Source organism: Lactuca virosa, chromosome 1 (genome assembly GCF_052849685.1).
Source record: "Lactuca virosa cultivar CGN04683 chromosome 1, Lactuca_virosa_CGN04683_v6, whole genome shotgun sequence".
Taxonomy (NCBI): Eukaryota; Viridiplantae; Streptophyta; class Magnoliopsida; order Asterales; family Asteraceae; genus Lactuca; species Lactuca virosa.
In genome coordinates, this window is record NC_136426.1 from 310991486 (window position 1) to 311004092 (window position 12607).

The following is a 12607-nucleotide window of genomic DNA, read 5'->3' on the forward strand; positions in this document are numbered from 1 at the left end:
AAACTTTGTTTGCTTATGTACTTCAGACCTTGTTTGATTTGATTGAGATGATTGTTGAGTTTTTGAATAAGAATCATTTTTAACGTTGAAAACCTTTTTGATGGATTGTGATTCAGACATCTTTTGAGACTCAATATTTTGCCAAAATATTTTCTTTCGTGCTTGTCTTTTTGAAATATTGTTTTCCTTCGAAAATTTGTCAATTTGATCTTTAAATTCCTTAGAGTTTAATTTGACAACTTTTTCATTTTCCTTTTCAACACGAATTACTTTCTCTTTTTCAACTTTTGATTTTTCAACCCATTGTTTTTGTGGTTTTTATCGTTGAAAAATATATGAATTCTTTGTTAAGTTGTTTTCAACTGTGTTTTGATTTGCAAAAAAACCTTCCTCAGTTGTTTTTGAATTATCCTCCTCAACCATCTTCTTGAACTCTGGTTTGATATTCTCAACATTTCCGGTAGTTACGAAAACTTGATTTGGAAAAATGACATCATCTGTGCATTTGAAATTTGGAAAAACCACCGTGTTTGTTTCAAGATAATGTTCACCTTTTTCATTCATCACTTTTTCGAACTTTTGTGTATCACCATACACTTGGTCAACAACTATTCGTGGAATTACTTCTTTCTTTGAATATTTCTTTTCTTTCGAAACTTTCTCTACATCTTCATCATCACTATCATCAGTTTGGTAATCTTTGAGATCCACAAAGTTCATTTCACTAACTTTCGAAGTTGAGGGAATATCAGTTTCTTTCTCAACTATCAAATCCTTAACTTTTTCTTTCCCTTTAGAATTCAAAGCAACATTAACAATAGACAACTGAGAACAATCAACATCTTCAAGCTCACTAATTTCACTAATATTGTCAGAATTATCTTCAATATCAGCAAAATTAGATTGAGAATCAGATGATGAATTCTCAGTCTTTTTCAAAATGTGAATTTGTTCAGATTTAGTCAAAGTATCATTTACAATGTTAACTAAATCATTCGAATCAAGACATTCATCAACTTTGACAATTCCATATCTATACTTGTCATTCGGAACTTTGTCAAAATCAGCTATTTCTTTCTCACAGTCATACGAAATGTTATCTACCTTAGCTCTTTCATAAGCTAAAAATGGCAGCAATTTTCTATGTTGTTATTTACTGATTTCGCATGAATGATGAAGTTCAGTTATTTTCCCATATAATCTTTTAGCAGCATTACAGTAAATGTTTCTTTGTGCTAACAACAGTTTATTATCACTAGATAAATTGTCCCTATCAACCATGATATTCGTTATTTGAAGTTCTAGACAATCTATCTTAGTGATTTTCAAATCTAATTTCTTATGTGTCTCTAGCAATTGCATTGACAGGTTCTTAGCCTCATTGCTAGCAGATACCACAATCGAATCAAAATAAGTAACAGTTTCATCAAAAGATACTAATTCAGAATTATAAGCATGTACTGGAATATTAAAAGATTCAAGAATGTTTCGTACCTTTGTGGTCATTGGTGATTTGTCAGCAGCTTTTGATACGAAGCATCTTCCATGCACTTCGTATGTTTCCTCCTCTGATTCTTCCTCCATTTTTGCAAACATAGCTCCATGGGTTGGATTTCGCATTTCCTCATCATCTGATCCAGATGACCAGATTTGATAAGTACCATCTTCATCCTCATTCGCACCCTTTGCAACCAGAGACAAATTCTTAGCTTTCGCACGAACCTCCTCTAACTTTTCAGCATAGTACGCCTCATCCTTGACCTTATTCTTTCTCTCATCCTTCTTTCGAAGCATACAGTCATTAGCAAGGTGATTAGCACCATTGCAATAATGACAATCAATCCCAGCATCTCCCTTTAGCTTCTTCTCAGACTTTCCCTCAACAGGCTTCGAATCTTTCATCTCATCTTTCTTTTTCTCTTCCCCAGCACTTTTACTCAGAAAGTTCCCTTTTGTCTCAGACGACTTTGCCTTCGGATTGAAAGGCTTTTTGAAGAACTTTTTCACACGATTGTTTAAATAAAAGGCAACTGCCTCATCATCTGAGTTCATGATGAACCCTTCATCTTCATCCGAAGCATCTTTCTCAGCATCTTTTTCAGAGATCTTCGAAACCAAAGCTAGTAGACCTCCCAACATAACCTTCGATTCTTCAGCTATTTCGTTCACTTCGCTTTCATGAGTCTTAAGTTGGTTCTACAAGTCATTCAATGTTGACGTATCAAAGCTCTGTTGATTCTTCACCATCATGCTCACACTACGCCATTCCTTTCGAAGTCCCATAACAAATATCAGATTGAATTCCATGGCTGATCTGGTGATACCATATCGATTGAATCGATATATCAATTCATTAAGACGGTCGTAATAAACTTCAATTGTTTCACCATCTTTCTGTCTGAAGTCCTTCAGCTCCACTAAACATTGCTTCACAGAATTAACTTTCGTCTTCTCACTTCCCTGAAATTTTTCCTTGAGATTGTTCCAGATTTCCTTTGCATTTGTACAACTCCTCACGTAGTTGTAAACAACTGGAGGCAAAGCTCCTCTTAGCTCTCTTACACACCTTTTCTCTAGCTTTTTCAGACGATCAGATTGATTTTCAACTTCAGAGTTTCCAGAGGAAGAACCAATTGGTTGAACATTCGATGGTGGATTGAGATTGCCAGAAATGCAATTCCACAGTTCTTCATCCAATCCATTGAGATAATCCTGCATACGATCAGCCCACTGATCGTAATACTCAGGGATGAGCATAGGAATTTTGGTGGATGATCCTAGAAGATGAGAAAATGAAGTCATGGAATTCAGATTGAATGACGCCATTGTTGTACGGAATAGATCCTTGAGAATTTTTTAAGAAACTTTGAGAATTTGACAACAAACTGTATGATTCAAATCACAATCACTCTTAGAACACTCGATTCAATGAATTAAGTGCAGAATCGAATCACAGACTTAGATCTAAACAATTTTTCAATTTCAAAAAGTGCGGAAACTTTTGAATCAAAAAGTTGACTCAAAAACCTTTTGAACAAAGTGAAAATCAGATCAGAGATATGATTCCTGCTCTGATACCAATTGATGAGACAATGAATCAAGTATTGAACGAATTAGAGTGTAAATTCAAAGTAGAATTGAAAGATTTGAACACCGATGTAAATATGATCTGTTTGGCTCTATTACGCTTTTGCAAATTTTATAGAGTACAATGAATATTCTGTAAAGACTTCGTTACTAAGACACTAGTAACCACTCCTATTTATAGAAGAGAAAAGCGTACAAAAAATATACTAAGGACTAAACATGAAGCTTCGAATATTATGCCCTAGTAAAATACATTACAAAAATGTTCGAAGACCCTAAATACAAACTTCGACTTATTACAACATTTCGACCCTAACACTCCCATAACGCACCAGACCTACTCTTCCCTGAGTCTTGCGACTCCAACTGGCATATCACCCACAATCCCTCGGAGCTCACTCGATTTCCCTTTTCAAGGTATGCTCCACTAAAACTTGTTCATCGTGGCCTTCTGGCCCCATACTCATTCACCTCTGATCTCAGTGTAGGCAATCCCCACGGAATAACCAGTAAAAACCAGAAACACTAACTGCCACATGTCATGGTACTCAAACCGTGTGGCCACCTCTCGATCTGCTATGAATCGTGGTACCTGAACCATGTTATCTCCTCTTAATCTTCTACGAATCATGGTACTCGGACCACGTTCCCTCTTCTCATTCCACCTCACATCATGGCACTCGAACCATGACATCAGCTCTCGACCTGCTACAACTCATGGTACTCGAACCATGACATCACTTCTCAATCCGCTACTTATCATGGTACTCGAACCATGTCATTACTTCTCAATCCGCTACTTATCATGGTACTCGAACCATGTCATCACTTCTCAATCCGCTACTTAAAAACCCTCCGGATTAGCCTTCCGGATCGCCGCGGTCATCTCGCCATGAATCATACGGCGAATCTCATCATCGCTATCACCGCTGCTCTCCGGTGTGTGTGGTGTACCAACCATGATGTCTCTGAAACACAACACAAAGATACCAGAGACTCGATCGAGTATACTCGCACTCGATCACCCAACCCTACTTGTTCCTTGGTACCCTAAGGATTCTTACTTGGACTGCTCATTGATCCGGTGTCTTCAGTAGTATGGGCCCTATACTACCGTCCACACCGCATCAGTATTCACCCCAAGTCCTCCTCCTAGGATCCCAGATCACAAGTACTCTGCATCTCGCTAGCATAGGCTACCCTTTGGTAGACCTCTCATAAGCTCCTCACTACTACCTACTCACTTTCAAGCATCACATAGCAGCAGAAATCTTCCTAGGCTAAGGCATAACAAATCAGGCCACTCTAGTCCTAATATGAATACCTAGCCTACTCTAGCATGCATAACATATCATAACATATCTCATATCACGTAATGTAAGGGTAATTTGGGAAATCACCGTTCGGCGCTGGCTGATCGTACACACTGCTCCTTTCTGCTTTTCTCGAAGTATTTTACTCTTTTAGAAAAATTGTTCCTTTTTATGAAAAACTTTCTCAAATCCTCAGTTTGAGTTCAGATACGCCCGAAGGTGCATCCGAATCCCTCAAACCAAGGCTCTGATACCAACTTGTAACAACGTAAAATTTCCAAAACAATTTTTCATTTTTAAAACATACTTTTATTCATAAGGTGATATCAAAACATAATGTATCCAATGTTATCATAACAAAACATATCCCAGAATCTCAAGACATAAACTCCATGAGTGTGTACAGATCATGTCGGCGCCTTCCCGCGATCCTCGCTAGTACCTGAAACACATAACACAACAACTGTAAGCATAAATGCTTAGTGAGTTCCCCAAAATACCACATATGCACATACGCCACTCAAGGCTATAAAACCTTCCGGTCACTGTGTCTTAGAGGACTTCCGTCCCACAACCTCGGTAGACCTTCCGGTCCTACCCGTAATGACCTTCCGGTCCATATCATCATGACCTTCCGGTCCACATCATAATGACCTTCCGGTCCTTCTCATTCATAACATACATAACACATACATATCACATAACAACATACATCTCATAGCGTATAAGACCTTCGGGTCACACATAGGTACCATCCCAGGTACAGTATAGTGAGAAGACTCACCTCGTACGAAGTCGGATAAACTCTCGTGCTTGACGTCCCGACCTAGCCTCCTCCTATCATCCGAATAACATTCCTGATCAATACCCTCTCATAGTCTCATCTCTAAAGATTGGGTAGTGTAACATCCAAAATTCTGGTATGTCCTGAAACCCTAAGAAATGATAAGTTTGCATAATTGGTCCCTTAAGTACGCTGGACGTACTTAAGTGTACGCTTAGCGTACCGCATAAAAATGGTAGCGGGGAATTCAGGGTACGCCGGGCGTACCTTGAGTTATGCGGGGCGTACGCGCCAGGGACGCAAACCCTAATTTTTCCGGACTTGAGGCCTATTTAAACAACTTTAAGTCCCTTGGACTAAACCCTAGAGAGCCTCCACAGCCCTAGAATGTCCATATACTCCTGGAAACCTTGTGAGATCATTCTTAGGCCTTAAAGAGTGCATCTGTGGCCTTTTTGTGTGTATTTCAAGAAGAAGGGGTGGTCAAGCAAGATTGGATCAAGAGGGTGCTTCAAGATCCTGCACCAAAAGCATCTTGCAAAGCTTCTGGAGGTAAAAAGCTTGCATCTTTCCTTTCTAATCTTTAGATCTAGCTAGGGTTTTGGTGGTTTGTCCCTTTTATGAACTTTGGACCTCTTTTGTTGAGTTAAGCCTTCCCTTTTGATATGAAAGTCAGATCTGAGGTCCCCTAGTCATTTAGAAGTATAAAAATGGAAGCTTGATGAGAGTTGTGACCTCATGCTTGGGTAAAAGACCTTGAAAAGGTCTTAAAGGGGTGGTTGGGAGTGTATGAGACATGCAAGGGCATAAAGTTGCCAACTTTATGCCTTGGGGCATCTTTTCAATCTTAGATCTAGCTTTTGGACGTGAGAGATTCGAGCATTAAGCACTTAATGGGGAAAGTGCTTAATACGATTGTACGTTGGGCGTAACTGTCTGTATGCAGCGCGTAGTCACTAGACCCTCAGTATGCTGCGCGTACCAGGGAGGTACGTTGGGCGTACGTAGCTCAGATGGGCCCTAATCTGTTTTGGGCCTTTGGGCCTTTGGGCCTCATTTGGCTGATGAGCTTGTTTGGACTCTGTAAGATTGAGGCCTTTTCATCTGTTTGGGCCAAGGACTTATTGGTTGGGCCTTATTGGGCCAAGGGGCCCACTAAGGATATTGGACTTGGATTTTGGGGTCCAATTTGCAAGAAAGGGGTAATTGGGCCTTAGGGGTAGAGTTTAAAGGTTGGGCCTTTCCTTGGGTAATTTAAGGTCTTATCATTGATTATATATTATTGTTATTATTCAGCTTGGTAGGTTGCGGATTATTGGGAGGGCAGTAATTGCATTCATTGGACGGAGGTGAGTCTTCTCACCATACCTATGGGTCTACGGCACCAAGGTCGGCCCATTATGTGATCATGTTATGTGTGTGTTATTCATTTATGAATTGATATGTTGTGTGATATTATGTTGGTATGGAAGACCCTGGAGGGAGCCCGTGGCATTGGATATAAGACCATGTGAGGTAGCCCATGGCAATCCTAGGTAAATACCATGTGGGGTAGCCCATGGCATTGGATGTAAGACCATGTAGGGTAGCCCATGGCGGTCCTAGGTAAAGACCATGTGGGGTAGCCCATGGCACTCTTATTGAATCGTATTACATAGTTTCTGTGGCATGTTTATAGCTTATTTTTAGCTATCAGGATATATGTATGCGAATGTGTGTGGCATGCTCTGGGAAACTCACTAAGCATTTCGCTTATAGGTTGTTGATTTGTTTCAGGTACTTCTGAGCCTAAGGGCAAGGGCAAGGCGTGATGACGTGGCGTGCACTCTATCTCTCTTTTGATGTGTTTGGGACCCTCTGATGTTTTAAAAAGGAAAACAATGAAGTAATGAATGTTGATTTGAAAATAAATGTTTTGGGATTTTATGGTTTAGGGGATTGGCTTTGGTTTTAAAAGGAAAAAAATATAATGAAAATTTTCTTTGTAAAACTGGGTCGTTACAAGTTGGTATCAGAGCCTTGTTTTGAGGGATCCGGGTGCATTCTCGGGTGTGTCAGGACTCAAACTAAGAAGGTGATAAAATGTTTTCAAAAGTAACCAAAAAGGAATTAAAAGAAACCCAAAAGATGAAAGTGCAACGCGCGTGATCAGCCGAGCCAAGTAAGTAGTTTCCCAATTTGAATAGCCATGCTATACTGATATTTGAGTCTTATGGCTTATATGGAGCTTGCTATGTGTATGCTTTTAGAATTATATACGGCTAGGAGCTTATAGCCTCAGAATGATTGATTTGGCCTTATTTTCTTTTCCTTATTTGGATGTGGTCTTAGGGTAGAATCTCTTATTCGAAAGTGTATTTGGTTCTTTCTGTGTATAATTTGCATGCATAAAAGCAACCTGTTGTGATGGGTTTGATTTTCATGGGTAGGACAAATCATAGGGCAGCCCAGGATTTGTTTCGGGTGTTAGTTGTGGATTATGGTATTGTATTGGGTTGTATTGGAGTCATTAGGTAGAGCAGTGGGGAAAAGGTACAGGTAGGTGTGGAAGGTAGTATTGGGCCCGTACTACTGGAAGTACAGGACCTGTACCCAAAGCCATGTTTTACCTGGGGCTCCAAAGGGGAGGGAAACCAGTACGAAAGAACCCTCGTTATAGATATCCTGATCATTATGTTTTGATATTCAGTTCAGCATGGTGATGACGCGGTTTGGAGCAGGGGGATCATGATCGGGATCTGGGTCCGGGGCTGGGTCAGGCGGCCCTACTGATGGTATTGACAAGAGGCTGCGTGAGTTGATTGCGGCCGAGGTTACGAAGGGCATCCTTGACGCTACCCCAGTCATCTTTGGGACGGTCAAGGAGGGCATGATGGAGATCATGGAAGAGAGGCTTAGGGCATTCAGGGCTGATGTTTCTACGGGTCAGGGTGGAGCCAGAACTCCCTCGTTTCGGGAGTTCAAGGCATGTGGGGCTCCAGAGTTCTCGGGGGTCAGGGATCCCATTGTGAGCAGACGCTGGGTAGCGGACATTGAGAATGCCCAGCGCACAAGTTCTTGCCCGGAGGAGGCAAAGGTTGGATTTGCCTCCTGTATGCTGAGGGACAGGGCCCGAGATTGGTGGGGCGAGGTTACTAGCCAGGTGGGGCCAGCCGGAGTGGCTGAGATGGCGTGGGCTGAGTTTGTTCGGCGATTTGATTTGGATTTTGCACCACCTATCGAGGTGCAACGACTTGTGAGGGAGTTTCATGACCTTCAGCAGACCACCAAGACCGTGGCGGAGATCACCGCCAAGTTTCGGGAGCGAGCGTTTTTGATCCCACAGTACGCTACGGATGAGGATATGAGGCGGACGAGATATCATTCCATGCTAAGGGATGATATTCGGGAGTTTGTGAGCTTTACATGGTGCAAAACCCTGAATGAGATGATGGAGAAGGCCCGTGAGAGGGAGATGGAGTTGGAGTCCCGCACGAAGCTGAAGACTGAGCATGTACAGGCAGCAGGGGCTCAGGCTAAGAAGCCTAAGACCTCCGATTCTTCGGGTAGGGGCCAGCAGGGCCGGGGCCAGTGTGCCAAGTGCGGGAGGTTTCATAGTGGGACTTGTCGGACAGCCGGGATATCAGGATGTTACTCTTGTGGCCAGCAGGGCCACATGAGTAAGGATTGCCCCAAGAAGGGCTTGATATGTTTTCACTGCAACCAGACAGGCCATAAAAAGGACGATTGTCCGAAGTTGCAAGGTGGAGGAGGAGGATCAGTGGCGGCGCCCGCGCCCGCCACTATGAGGATTACTGACGGTCGCCCTGTCAGGGCGGAAGCTCCATCGGTGAAAAGCCGCGCTTTTCAGCTGACTACCGAGGAGGCTCGGGCAGCGCCAGACGTTGTGGCTGGTGTGTGTCTACTCTTCTCTACCTTGTATTGTTAAATGCTTATATGTATGTATTATGTTTTTTATAGGGACCTTTTTGGTCAATGGTATGTCGGCTCATGTTTTATTTGATTCGGGTACTACCCGATCGTTCGTGTCTCTTGCGCTTAGCAAGAAGTTCCGAGACGCGTCGGGGACTCTGGATACCCCGCTCGAGGTGGAGATTGCAGACGATCGCACTGTGAGTGCTGCGAGAGTATACCAGGACTGTATCCTGAATGTTCATGGCGAGAGGTTTTGCGTTGATTTAGTTCCCATACCGTTGCGAGGATTGAAGGTGATCATTGGGATGGACTAGTTGGGGGCCAACGGGGCCATGATCGATTGTGGGCGACAGTTGGTCCGGGTTCGAACCCCAAAGGGGGGAGAGCTTGTCATTCAGGGCTAGAGGGCCTCGCAGGGCCCGACCCTCTGTTCAGCCGCGAGGGCCAGGAGGTTTTTGCAGCAGGGCTGCACGGGATTTTTTGCTTATGTTACGGACACGCGAATAGAGGAGGTAGCAGATATTGACAGTGTGCCGATAGTGCAGGACTTTCGGGACGTTTTTCCCGAAGAGTTGCCTGGGGTGCCTCCGGAGAGGCAGGTGGAGTTTCGCATCGAATTGGTGCCGGGTGCCGCTCCGATAGCCAAGGCACTGTATCGGTTGGCACCACCTGAGATGCAGCAGTTATCTACGCAGCTTCAAGAGCTGCTAGATCGAGGGTTCATCCGTCCGAGCAGTTCTCCATGGGGAGCACCGATCCTTTTCGTGAAAAAGAAGGACGGATCGCACAGGATGTGCATTGATTATAGGGAGCTGAACAAGCTGACAGTGAAAAACCGTTATCCTTTGCCAAGGATCGACGACTTATTTGATCAACTTCAGGGTGCATCTTGGTTTTCCAAGATTGATCTTCGGTCTGGGTATCATCAGATGAGTATTAGGGACGAGGATATACCGAAGACAGCTTTCAGGCTCGTTATGGGCATTATGAGTTTGTGGTGATGCCATTTGGGCTCACCAATGCCCCGGCAGCATTCATGGACCTCATGAACCGGGTGTGCAGGCCGATGTTGGATCAGTCAGTGATCGTTTTTATTGATGATATCCTGGTTTACTCCAAAACCAGGGAGCAGCACGAGCAGCACTTGAAAGAGGTACTGGAGACTTTGAGGGCGGAGAAGCTTTATGCAAAGTTCTCCAAATGTGATTTCTGGTTGCGGGAAGTGCAGTTTTTGGGGCATGTCATCAATCAAGAGGGTATTTCGGTCGACCCAGCTAAGGTGGAGGCTGTGATGCGATGGGAGGTACCGAGGAATGCCTCATAGATCCGTACCTTCTTGGGTTTAGCGGGTTACTACCGGAGGTTTATCCAGGATTTCTCCAAGATTGCTGTGCCATTGACCCGTTTGACCAAGAAGAATGTGACTTTCCGGTGGGATGAGGATCAACAGAGGGCTTTTGAGACCCTGAGGCGGAGATTATGTGAGGCTCCAGTCCTGGTACTGCCTGAGGGGTTAGATGATCTAGTGGTATACTGTGATGCATCGATATCAGTGTTGGGTGCAGTATTGATGCAGAGAGGGCATGTGATTGCTTATGCCTCGAGGCAGTTGAAGCTTCACGAGGCAAATTACCCCACGCATGACTTGGAACTGGGGGCGATGGTGTTTGCCCTCAAGATCTGGAGACACTATTTGTATGGAGTGCGGTTTATTATTTATACCGATCACAAGAGTCTAAAGTATTTGATGGATCAGCAGAACCTCAACATGCGGCAGAGGAGATGGTTGGATGTACTAAAGGATTATGATTGCGAGATCCTATACCATCCAAGGAAGGCCAACGTGGTGGCCGATGCTTTGAGTCGCAAGGTGACGGGGTCCCCGATTAGGGACATTTTTATGAGGATGACAGTGATTTCGCCTTTGTTGGAAATGATCAAGGGGGCTTAGGTTGAGGGGGTGAAAAAGGAGAACTGGAAAACAGAGAAAATTTGGGGTCAGTATCCCTTGTTTGTCAAGGATAGCCGCGGTCTTTTGACTCAGTGTGGCTGAGTGTGGGTACCATTGGCAGGGGGCGTGAGGCAGAGACTGTTAGAGGAGGCGCATAAGTCCAAGTTTTCTATACATCCAGGTGCAACAAAAATGTATAGGGACTTGAGACTGAGTTATTGGTGGCCCTGCATGAAGCGGGAGATCGCCGGGTTTGTGGAGCGGTGCTTGACCTGCAGAAAGGTCAAGGCCGAGCACCAGCGGCCTCATGGCAAGGTTCAGCCGTTACCCATTCCCATGTGGAAGTGGGAAGAGATCACTATGGACTTCATTACGAAGCTACCGAGGACGGCGAGGGGAGTGGATTCCATATGGGTTATTGTGGATAGACTAACGAAGAGTACCCATTTCATTCCGATCTCCGAGAGTATATCCGCAGAAAAGTTGGCAGATATCTACGTTCGAGAAGTGGTGTCTAGGCACGGGGTGTCGGTGTCAGTGGTTTCAGATAGGGATGTTCGGTTTACATCCAGGTTTTGGAAAAAGTTCCATGAGGAACTGGGGACTCAGCTACACTTCAGTACAGCATATCAGCCTTAGACTGACGGTCAGAGTGAGAGGACGATCCAGACATTGGAGGACATGTTGCGAGCGTGCGTGCTAGATTTTGGAGGAAGTTGGGATACGTACCTCCCACTGGCAGAGTTCTCATACAATAACAGTTATCATGCCAATATCGATCGAGCTCCATTCGAGATGTTATATGGTCGGAGGTGCAGGACCCCAGTGTGCTGGGACGAGGTTGGTCATCGTGTGATGGGAAGCACGGGGGTGGTACTCAAGACCACCGGGTTGATTCAGCAGGTGCGCGACCGGTTACGGATCGCGCAGAGCCGTCAAAAGAGTTATGCTGATCGACGACGATCAGATCTGGAGTTTCAGGTGGGGGATTTTGTTTTGCTGAAGGTGTCACCCTGGAAGGGGATTATCAGGTTTCGTAAGAGAGGCAAGTTGGGGCCTCGATTTATAGGCCCGTTCAGGATCATAGCCCAAGTGGGCAAGGTAGCCTATCGCTTAGAGCTTCCTGAGGAGCTTAGTCAGATTCACAACACCTTCCACGTGTCTCAGCTTCGGAAGTGTGTTGCTGATGAGTCCGCGGTTATATCCTTGGACGATATTCAGGTGGATGGGGGCCTGAATTATGTCGAGAGGCCGGTTGCCATTCTAGACAGGAAGACGAAGGGACTTCGGAATAAGAAAGTAAAGTTGGTAAAAGTGCAATGGCAGCACCGAAAGGGCTCCGAATGGACCTGGGAGCCAGAAGAGGAAATGCGGGAGCATTACCCCGAACTGTTTTCAGCTGCAGACTTCGGGGACGAAGTCTAGTTCAAGTGGGGGAGAGTTGTAACATCCAAAATTCTGGTATGTCCTGAAGCCCTAAGAAATGATAAGTTTGCATAATTGGTCCCTTAAGTACGTTGGGCGTACTTAAGTGTACGCTTAGCGTACCGCATAAAA